The sequence below is a fragment of the Oncorhynchus mykiss genome, chromosome 28, assembly GCF_057628025.1.
Source record: "Oncorhynchus mykiss isolate SJ-2025 chromosome 28, ASM5762802v1, whole genome shotgun sequence".
Lineage (NCBI taxonomy): Eukaryota > Metazoa > Chordata > Actinopteri > Salmoniformes > Salmonidae > Oncorhynchus > Oncorhynchus mykiss.
The window spans coordinates 6250576-6262500 of NC_143049.1; the positions used below are offsets into that span (position 1 = coordinate 6250576).

General features: G+C 41.4%; 1 protein-coding gene and 1 long non-coding RNA gene across 6 annotated transcripts in view; one reads left to right on the plus strand and one right to left on the minus strand.

Moving 5' to 3' along the window:
* LOC149970689 (uncharacterized) overlaps positions 1-2584 on the minus strand; it is a 184563-nt gene extending 181979 nt beyond the window's left edge. For both annotated transcript variants that reach the window (XR_016492917.1, XR_016492916.1), the window contains exon 1: positions 1-2584. This exon is cut by the window's left edge and continues 27970 nt beyond it. This is a non-coding gene — a long non-coding RNA (uncharacterized LOC149970689).
* LOC110508385 (zinc finger protein 704) overlaps positions 1-11925 on the plus strand; it is a 104168-nt gene that overhangs the window by 44992 nt on the left and 47251 nt on the right. The gene's annotated exons all lie outside the window — the stretch shown is intronic.

Below are 11925 nucleotides of genomic sequence, written 5' to 3' on the forward strand. Positions count from 1 at the left end.
CATAGGACAATATTCAGAAAGTATTACAAATCCCACACAAAGTAGGCTATTTGATTGTACAGACCAGGCCTGACACAAAATATAGAAATGGTAGCCTACTTTGACCAACATTCAGTGAATGCAACAGGTATTAGATTTGATAAAGAGAGAAGATACAAAACCCAACAACTGTTCAGAGACAATAAAAGATCTGTAGGACAAATTCATATTTCACCCTGTCATTTTAGTGTTTGCATTTAACCTACAACATCTGGAAGCGTGGCCCCATCCTGCAAAGTGGACACAGAGCACCCAAAGGAGGTTTTTACACATCTCTCATCTTTGCCCTGCGTCCACTCCAGATGCACACCATTCAAACTTCACCTGCTTTCAGATCAGTTACAGAGTCCACTGGCCCTGATGCCACAGTCTTGTCTCCCCTCTTCCTGCCACTGTAGCCATGTCACAAAGTGAATGCTGCATTTTGAATGCCTTCAGGGACCCGTGCCTGTGGTTTCTGGGAAGGGGCGTTTACAAGGTCCCCCACAGAATGTATGCATTTATAATGGAAATGTTGAGCATTCCCCAATACACATACATTCACCATTTTCTGCCTGTGCATCCAACAATGTAATAGCTCCTCAGTTGGTCAAGATGATCAATCCTGCCCATTTTCTTCTTGTCATCCTTTACAAGCTCTCCAAAACCCCTGCAACTGTTACTTTAGGCCCATGTTGGGTGGTACAAGGGTGAATGGTGGGACTAGGAGCAGACACACTCAGGTGTGCTATCCCTCTTCCTCTTCCTCCTCCTATCCCTTTTCTTCGTCCTGTCCGTCCTCTTCTTCCTCCTCCTCCTCTCCCTCTGCTTCGTCCTCTGTCCTCTTCTTCCTCCTCTCCCCCTTCCCTCCATGTTCTTCTCCTCTCCTTCACTCTCCTCTTACTCCCCTCCTCGCTCTCTTCTCTAACTTCTCTTCTTCCCTACCTTCTGCTGCTGCGCCTTGACTCTCCACATCACTTCCATCACTTCCACTGACCTAAAGGAACAGAGTAACAGAGGGAGAGGAGCAACAAATAGTATACAATTATGTTCAGGAACATAATCTCTCCCTCTTCCTGTTTCTCAACCATACACGTACACTCTTCCTAATAAGATTCCACACACAGTCTCTCCCTCTTCCTGTTTCTCAACCATACACGTACACTCTTCCTAATAAGATTCCACACACAGTCTCTTCCTGTTTCTCAACCATACACGTACACTCTTCATAATAAGATTCCACACATAGTCTCTCCCTCTTCCTGTTTCTCAACCATACACGTACACTCTTCCTAATAAGATTCCACACACAGTCTCTTCCTGTTTCTCAACCATACACGTACACTCTTCATAATAAGATTCCACACATAGTCTCTCCCTCTTCCTGTTTCTCAACCATACACGTACACTCTTCCTAATAAGATTCCACACACAGTCTCTCCCTCTTTCTGTTTCTCAACCATACACGTACACTCTTCCTAATAAGATTCCACACACAGTCTCTCCCTCTTTCTGTTTCTCAACCATACACGTACACTCTTCCTAATAAGATTCCACACACAGTCTCTCCCTCTTTCTGTTTGTCAACCATACACGTACACTCTTCCTAATAAGATTCCACACAGTCTCTCCCTCTTCCTGTTTCTTAACCATACACGTACACTCTTCCTAATAAGATTCCACACACAGTCTCTCCCTCTTTCTGTTTGTCAACCATACACGTACACTCTTCCTAATAAGATTCCACACACAGTCTATTTCTGTTTCTCAACCATACACGTACACTCTTCCTAATAAGATTCCACACACAGTCTCTCCCTCTTTCTGTTTCTCAACCATACACGTACACTCTTCCTAATAAGATTCCACACACAGTCTCTCCCTCTTTCTGTTTCTCAACCATACACGTACACTCTTCCTAATAAGATCCCACACAGGCTCTCGCTCTGCCTCTCTCTTTCTTTCTCTCTCTGGGTCTCTCGTTCTTGCACTCACACTCCTCCAATCAACTCTTGCTTTCTTGCCTGACAGACTAACTACAGAGTTCTCCAAAGTTAGCTGATTAGTAACCGAGCTGGGGCAGTTTCCAAATGAATTGCATCGGTAGAAACAGGTCAATAACCCCAAAACCCAACTGAGTGACTTAACTGGCTGGGTCAAAATAACCAAGTGTTTGTTTGGACCAATATTGTTTTTATCACAGTATTTTTTTTTGCGTTAGCGCTCTGGCTAATGTGTTTTGAGTTTTCACTTACTCAAGTGGTGAATTAGCCCCAAATAAATTAGCCTATGATATAGTGCACATAAAGATGCAAACAAATTCATCTCTATTAAATAAAATAAAAATCTGGAGACTTATTGCAGTAAAATATAACAAAAATAGCCTAATTGTCATGCATTTTGGGTTGACAATCACTTGACTAGGTTGAACATTGCAATATTTAGAATAAAAAATATATTTTGTTGAATACCATTTCAGTCGTCTGTTACACTTCTGAATAAAGCACTATGAATTATTTTACAAGATGCTGACATGGGAATAAACAACTTGGTTTGACAAATTCATGGGCTGGTGCCACTAATACCACCAGGGGGAGCCCTGTTTTAATGCTATGCTTGTAACAGTTGTCTGATAGAGAGATATTCATTCAATAGAGAATACCAGATGGGAGTGGGAGAAGTAAGGAGATGAGTGTATATCATTGCTGTAAACTGCTGCTCACGTCCCACTGTTTTTAAAGAGAAAGGGGGAGATAGAGAGGAGGCAGGGGCCATTATGTAACGTGACAGAGGAAAGCCAGGATGGGTGGAGCACAGATGGGGGAGGAGAAAGGGGCGGGGCCGAGGGAAAAGGGAGGTGGAGGGGACAAAGGGGAGAGAGAAATAGACTGCTGACACAGACCAAAAGCCAGTGCTGTCCAAATTTCAGAGGAGTAACCCTACTGTCCCTCCAGTCTGTCCCGCTACAGAGAACTGGACCAATATCAAAACACACCTGTGACAAATATGTGGGTGGGAAGTGTGTGTAGGAGGGGTGAGTCGGGTGCAAGCTGGAGATGGAACATGTGGCGCAGCGGTCTAAGGCACTGCTAGAGGCGTCACTACAGACCCTGGTTTGATTCCAGGCTGTTTCACAACCGGCCGTGATTGGGAGTCCCATAGGGTGGTGCACAATTAGCCCAGCGTGGTCCGGGTTAGGTTTGGGGTAGGCCGTCATTGTAAATCAGAATTTGTTCTTAACTGACTTGCCTGGTTAAAGGTTTTATTAGTAAATAAAAGGCTCTGCCCAGGGCAGTGTTACTGTGTGTGTTCCCTATGGATAAGGTGATGTTGTTCAACCCCTTTCCTCACCCAGCCAAGGTCACAATAGATTTCATGTCAGTCTGAACAAGAGGCTGCAGCACAGCCAAGGGAGGATAGACACAATCACTGAATCCAGTAGTTTCATGACAGAGTTTCATGTTAAGTACCCACGTTGTGGATCGGACAAAAAGACGTATGGATAGATAGATGGATGCTATTTATAAGGCCTATTTATATCAGTGTGATTTGTGATCATGGAGCATCATTGACCCAGTGTCTGTGTAAACCCACTGTGTAAACCCACTGTGTCAGCCCACTGTGTCAGCCCACTGTGTCAGCCCACTGTGTAAACCCACTGTGTCAGCCCACTGTGTCAGCCCACTGTGTCAGCCCACTGTGTCAACCCACTGCCTCTCTGTGGTGGTAACTTCCTTATAGATAGGCCAAAGAAAGGCTAAGTTACTAAAACAACATTCTGGTGAACTTCTAGTAATAGCCCCTCGGTTTCCTGGATGATACACACACATTTTATTTTAGATGTGAATAAATCATGGCTACTTTTAGTAGATGTCTTAAATGATCCTCAGTTAATTTGGAACTCAGAAAAAATTAGAATGTCTGCCTTGTTGTATATCCTAATCCACAAGTGACATTGTTTCAATCCCAGTTGAATGTTCATCAGATTATACACACATATCTGATAGTACCTGATGTGTGTATATGAATGTGACTGTATGTGTGACCTTGTGAGTGTGTTTATTATCTCTCGATTGGTTTTATAAGTAGCTAGGCTGCTAGTCATGTGTAGATGTGTGTATATGAATGTGACTGTATGTGTGACCTTGTGAGTGTGTTTATTATCTCTGTGGATTGGTTTTATAAGTAGCTAGGCTGCTAGTCATGTGTAGATGTGTGTATATGAATGTGACTGTATGTGTGACCTTGTGAGTGTGTTTATTATCTCTGTGGATTGGTTTTATAAGTAGCTAGGCTGCTAGTCATGTGTAGATGTGTGTATATGAATGTGACTGTATGTGTGACCTTGTGAGTGTGTTTATTATCTCTGTGGATTGGTTTTATAAGTAGCTAGGCTGCTGGTCATGTGTAGGCCATCTGTATTTTTCTGTTCTCTTGTGTAAGCATTGATATAAAGTTATCTGATGAACAACAGTAGGTTGACCATAGAGGGAGGTGCACTCAAGGGTAAAGTCTCACACACACACACACCACACAACATATTTTCAGATGTTAGACTTGGTCAAACACGAGGTTTGCCTGAGCAACAGCGATGTGTAAAAGTCTCTGTGGCCCTCTACTCTTCTCTGTGTTGTTGTTTTGGTCTGTTATAAAGAGGGAGTGTTTGATGCATTCCTTTCAGATCTGTCTACATCCCATCCAGCACGGTTTCTCTCTCATGTTTGGAAGTCAACCCAGTTAGAAGAGAAACGCAGGATAAGTTTTGGTTGTGTGTTTACTTAAGGCAGACATTTTGGTGGCGTGTTTGTGGTGGAGCTTTGCCAGGGTTTAGGGCTTGGCTGAGAGCACTCCTCAAACCAGTTTACTCTGGTTGTGTAGTTGAGCAGTCTGGAGGCGAACCTCTTAAAGCTGCAGACTATTTGTCTGTGTGTTTTTTCGTATTATTATTGTGAGTTTGTGTTTACACTTCATTTAATTTGTGTGTGGTGAATAGGTGTGTGGATCTTTGCTTCACCATTTCCTTGTGTGACAGAACTTTTTATGTTTGAGATTTTGTATACATGAGTGTGTGTGTGTTCCTTGACTCGGTTTTAAACAGTCCGGTGAACTCTAAGCCTCGAGGGAAAGAAAAAGAGGAAAGGAAAGAGGGCAGCATGGATGTTGGTCTTTCCAACACAATGACACAGATTACTGCAGGCTCTCTGTGTGTTATTATAATATCCTCTCTCCCTGTTCTCTTTCTGTCTCTGCCTGTGTCTGTACGCAGATTTCCCCGTGCCAGTCTAAGTGGGCAGTATAAATACAAGGTTGGGAGGTTATAACAACACTACCAACCATCTCTCCTTGTCTCTCTCTCTCTCTCTCTCCTTGTCTCTCTCTCTCCTTGTCTCTCTCCTTGTCTATCTCTCTCTCTCTCTCTCTCTCCGTCACTCTCTCTCTGTCTCTCTCTCTCTCTCTCTCTCTCTCTGCTTGTCTCTCTCTCTCTCCTTGTCTCTCTCTCTCTCTCCTTGTCTCTCTCTCTCTCTCTCCTTGTCTCTCTTTCTCTCTCTTTCTCTCCTTGTCTCTCTTTCTCTCTCTCTTTCTCTCTCTCTTTCTCTCTCTCTCTTTCTCTTTCTGTCTCTCTCTTTCTGTCTCTCTTTCTCTTCTCTTTCTGTCTCTTTCTCCTTCTCTCTCTCTCTCTCTGTCTCTCTCTCTCTCTCTCTCTCTCTCTCTGTCTCTCTCTCTCTCTCTCTCTCTCTCTCTGTCTCTCTCTCTCTCTCTCTCTCTGTCTCTCTCTCTCTCTGTCTCTCTCTCTCGCTCTCTCTCTCTCCTTGTCTCTCTCTCTCGCTCTCTGTCTCTCTCTCTCTCTCTCTCTCCTTGTCTCTCGCTCTCCTTGTCTCTCTCTCTCCTTGTCTCTGTGTCTCTCTCTCTCTCTCTCTGTCTCTCTCTCTCGCTCTCTCTCTCTCCTTGTCTCTCACTCTATATTTCTGTCTATCTCTCCTTGTCTCTCTCTCTCCTTGTCTCTCTCTCTCCTTGTCTCTCTCTCTCCTTGTCTCTGTGTCTCTCTCTCTCTATCTCCTTGTCTCTCTCTCTCTCTCCTTGTCTCTCTCTCTATCCTTGTCTCTCTCTCTCTCCTTGTCTCTCTCTCTCTCCTTGTCTCTCTCGCTCTCTGTCTCTCTCTCTCTCTCTCTCCTTGTCTCTCTCTCTCTCACACTCTCTCTCTCTCTCCTTGTCTCTCGCTCTCTTTCTCTCACTCTCTCTCTCTCTCCTTGTCTCTCTCTCTCTCTTTCTCAAATTCAAATTCAAGCTGCTTTATTGGCATGAAAAACATTGTGTCAATATTGCCAAAGCAACAATGTATACAATATACATTGTAACAAAATTGTAAATGATAACAAATAATAATATAAAATGGTAGTAAATAATAATACAAAAATAAATACAATAAAATGGTAACAGTCTACAGTAAACATTAATAATTATAGTAATAACAATAATAGTAATAATAAGTAAGTTACTGTTTACTATGCAGATGTTATTATTCAGTGTCCCTCAGGCTATGGCAGGAAAATACATATTTGGCTGCAAGAGGAGCCATTGCTCCTTCGCCCATGAGTATTCTTAGTCTTTCCTCTGGGTTCAATTTGTAAAAATGTGGAATATATGTAGTCATTTCTGTGAATAATGAATCTCTTTGTGAGGAATATTTATCACAGTAAAGGAGAAAGTGCATCTCTGTCTCTACCTCCCCTGTCATGCAGTGACCACATACACGCTCCTCTTTGGGTAGCCATGTCTTTTTATGTCTGCCGGTTTCTATTGCCAATCGGTGGTCACTCAGCCTGTACTTGGTAAGGATCTGTCTCTGCTTTGTATCTCTGACAGAGTAGAGATAATCAGCCAATTCATATTCTCTGTTTAGGGTCAGATAGCAATTTAGTCGGCTTTGGGATTTTGTTTCGTTTTTCCAGTATTGTAAGTATGATTCCTTTGATTGGTTCATGATTTTGTTTATTGGAATTCTTTCTTTTGAAGCAGTGCTGGTGTCAGCTTGATTGGTGAGGTCCAACACCAGCTGACTGAGAGGGCTCGTTTCTGGGCTCAGCTCTTGGGCTTGAAGTGCTTTAAATTGCAGACTCGAATTTGGACTTGAATTTAGATGTAGACAAAATTTTAATGATCTTTTCTGTATTTTCATTATTACTGGAAAACGGCCCAATTCTGCCCTACATGCATTAGTTGGTGTATTTCTCTGGACTTGTAGAATTTTCCGACAGAATTCTGCATGTAGGGTTTCAATTGGATGTTTGTCCCACATTTTAAAATCCAGTTTATTGAGTGGCCCCCAAACCTCACTTCCATAAAGTGCTATTGGTAGGATTACACTGTCAAATATTTTTGTCCAAATTCTAATTGGGATGTTGATTTTGAATAATTTCATTTTTATTGCATACATTGCTCTGCGGGCTTTTTCTTTGAGTGCCTTCACTGCCATATTAAAGTTTCCCGATGCAGATATGGTCAGACCAAGGTAGGTGTAATTTTTTGTGTGTTCAGTTAAGGTGTTGTTCAGGGTGAATTTACATTTTTGTTTCTGACATCTGGGTTTTTTTTGGAAAATCATGATTTTAGTTTTTTGGAAATTTACTGCCAGGGCCCAATTATGGCAATATTGCTCCAGAATATTAATGTTTTGTTGAAGACCTTCTTTGGTTGGTGATAGAAGTACCAAGTCATCAGCATATAGCAGGTATTTCACCTCTGTGTCAAATAGTGTGAGTCCTGGGGCTGGAGATTGGTCCAACATGTCTGCTAATTCATTGATATAAATGTTGAAAAGATTTGGACTCAAATTGCAGCCTTGTCTCACACCTCGACATTGTGAAAAAAATTCTGTTCTTTGGTTTTTGATTTTTATTGCACACTTATTTTCTGTGTACATACATTTTATTAAGTCATACACCTTACCACCAAGCCCACTTTGTAGAATTTTGTAGAATAGCCCTTCGTGCCAAATCGAATCAAATGCTTTTTTAAAGTCAATAAAGCAAGCAAAGATTTTGCCCTCTTTTTTTGGTGGACGTGTTTATTAATTAGTGTGTGTAAGGTGTATATATGGTCAGTAGTGCGATGGTTAGGGAGAAAGCCAATTTGACATTTACTTATTACATTTTTTTCTTGAAGAAAGGTTTGAATTCTTGAATTCAAAATGCTACAGAAAATCTTTCCCAAGTTACTGTTGACGCAAATTCCCCTGTAATTATTGGGGTCTGATTTGTCTCCACTTTTGTGGATAGGGGAGATGAGCCCCTGGTTCCAGACATCAGGGAAGCAGCCAGAAGTTAAAACCATGTTGAACAATTTAAGCACAGCATTTTGCAACTCAGGTGTGCTGTTTTTCAGCATTTCATTTCTGATGTTGTCTACACCACAAGCCTTTTTTAATTTAATAGATTTTAGCTTTTCATTTAGTTCTTGTTGGGTTATTGGGTAATCTAATGGATTTTGGTTGTTTTTAATGACTGATTCCAGGATGTTCAATTTTTCTTTAATTTCTAACTGGTTCTGGTTTAAGTCTTTTTGTGGGATGTTTTTGTATAGATTATCAAAGTAAGTTTTCCAAATTCCTACATCTTGTATGGCTAATTCTTGTGGCTTTGATGTGCTTAAATTGTTCCACATGTCCCAGAACTGATTTTGGTCAATTGCGTTTTCAATTTCATCAAGTGTCTTGTTGGTATAATTCAATTTCTTGCATTTCAGTGTTTGTTTATACTGTTTCAGAGTTTCAAAGTATTCATATCGTAGCTCTGGGTTGTTTTGCTGCTTATGTTTTTTGTTTGACATTTGTCTTAGGTGTTTTCTAATTGTTTTACATTCATTATCAAACCATTTGTCAGAAACATTTTGATTTTTGCTTCTGATGTTACATTGCTTTGGTTTTCTCAAATTTGCTTTCGATGCTGCTTTTTGGAATATGCAGTTGATGTTTTGGGTAGCTGAATTGACACCATCTTTATTGTTTTGGTACTGTGAGTTATTGAAAAACTGTATAGAGTTCATCATTTCATTTGAGTTCAATGTTTCAACGAATGCCTCTGCACTGTTTGGAGCCCATCTGAACGATTGGTTTATGTTGTAAAGTTTATTGGGCTGTTTTTTTGAATGAATATTGCCGGTTAATTTCTTCAGAAACACGTTGATCTGACTGTGATCTGACAATGGTGTCTGTGGTCTGACAGTGAATGGACTAATGGAGGAGGGGTCAATGTCAGTGATGGCATAATCGACTACACTTGTCCCAAGAGCTGAGCAGTAAGTAAACTGACCTAAAGAGTCCCCTCTGATTCTACCATTAAGCATGTACAGGCCTAAGGCTCGACAGAGATGTACTAACTATTTTCCATTTTTGTTCAGTATTTGGTCAGGACTGTTTCTATTATTTATAATAGGGCTACTGTACAAGGAGGGGTGTCCAAATATGTGGTGGTTACCTCCCGCATCAGTGTAGTCAGGCTCAGAACCTGTTCTTGCATTGAAATCTCCACAAAGAAGCACTTTACCCTGCACCTGAAATGTAATGATTTCTGTCTGGAGATTGTCAAAAAACTGATCATCATAATATGATGAATCTGAAGGAGGAGCATAAGCTGCACATATGTATACATCATTGTCACAATAGATTGTACCTTTGTTAAGTTTTAGCCAAATGTGAGTGGTACCTTTTTTCATTTCATTCAGTGCTAAGTCCTGCTTATGCCAAATGATGATTCCACCTGAGTCTCGGCCCCGTTTAACATTTTTATGTTTGATTGATGGTAGTAAACTTTCTCTATAGCCTGAGGGACACTGAGTATCTATGTCTCCACGACACCATGTTTCCAGTAGGATTATGATGTCCTGTCCCTTGATGTTTTTAATCAATTCTGGATTAGTTGTTTTATAACCAAAATGTGAAGAGTATAGGCCCTGGATATTCCAAGAGCTGATAGTTAATGATCTCATTTATAATAAGTGATATTCACTGGTTTGAGTAAAGTACATCGAAAAAAACAAAAAAAATAAAATACTATATATATATATATACATATATATACATATACATACACATACATACACATATACATACATACATACATACATACATACACATACATATATATATATATATATATATATATATATATATATATATATATATATATATATATATATACATACACATACACATACATACATACACACACACACACACACATACACACACACACACATACATACATACATATATGTATATATATATACATACACATACACATACACATATATATATATATATATATATATATATATATATATATACACACATACATGCACATACACATATACACACACATACATACATACATACACACACACGCGCACACACACACACACACACACACACACACACACCATTACATATAATAATTATTATAATACCGGTGTCAATACATTTAGGAATATTTGTAAACAAATTAATAAGAATGGAATAAGATTGCACTGTACTTATTTTATGTGCAATCTGCAACCCTGTGTGTTTGTGTGTGTGTGTGCGTGTGCGTGCCCGTGTGTGAATTAAAGGGACTGTCTAGCTCAGTAGTCTGCATATTAGTTGCAGTAGTTGGCGCACCTCTCCTATCTCTGATTGTTCTAGGGGTCTTCTGCCAAAGGTTACCTCAGCATATGTAGGCTGACGATCTAATTGATACATGGTGTGGACTGCATCATGTGGTCTACTTCCCTGAAGGGCAGTGTTCTGACCGACCCTGGAGTAGTGGTCAGAGCTGTGTTGTGATGGGCTGGGTCTAGTAGAGCTGTGTTTTGATGGGACAGGTCTAGTAGAGCTGTGTTGTGATGGGCCGGGTCTAGTAGAGCTGTGTTGTGATGGGCCGGGTCTAGTAGAGCTGTGTTGTGATGGGCCGGGTCTAGTAGAGCTGTGTTGTGATGGGCCGGGTCTAGTAGAGCTTTGTTGTGATGGGCCAGGTCTAGTAGAGCTGTGTTGTGATGGGCCAGGTCTAGTAGAGCTGTGTTGTGATGGGCCAGGTCTAGTAGAGCTGTGTTGGGATGGGCCGGGTCTAGTAGAGCTGTGTTGTGATGGGCCAGGTCTAGTAGAGCTGTGTTGTGATGGGCCAGGTCTAGTAGAGCTGTGCTGTAATAAGCCATGTCTGGCTCTTTTCTCCTCGGGATGGTGGAGGTACTGTTGTTTCAGAAGGTGGGGCGGGGGACCTTTGTTGCTGGGGTGATGGGTGTGTGGGTCCCTGCCAAGTGTTGCATCTTTTAGGTCCTTGGCAAAGGTTCTGATACTGTCCTGATCAAGATGTATATTATCATATAAGTGTTGACATGTCAGAGTGGGGTGGTGAGCCGTTCTGACGTTGAGCAGTGAGGCACAGTCCACAGTGATCTGTTGATTTATTTTGTCGATCAACTTTTCTGGGAAGTCTTTTCTTGGTAGGAGGGTGGACACAACTATATTGGTTGTTGGGAACATAGCCTGTGCCCGTTCTGCCACTCTTCTCACTGCCCCAGATACATTTTCACCTTTGGCATGAAGGTTGTTTGTGCCAGTGTGGATGATGATGTTGTCAGGGGTGTCAATCCTGGTCTGACTGAGTAGCTGCATTGCACTCTCAGTTGTAGGACACCAGAAATTATACACCTGGTGTCTAGGGAATAATCTTTCCTGGACTAAGAACTTCCCATTTGAATCAATTAGAATTGCAGTTGTGGGTGATTGTCTGGGTGGAGCAGACTGGGAGGCTGGTATTCTGACCTGGGCTGGAGCAGACTGGGAGGCTGGTAGGTTAACCTGGGCTGGAGCAGACTGGGAGGCTGGTATTCTGACCTGGGCTGGAGCAGACTGGGAGGCTGGTAGGTTGACCTGGG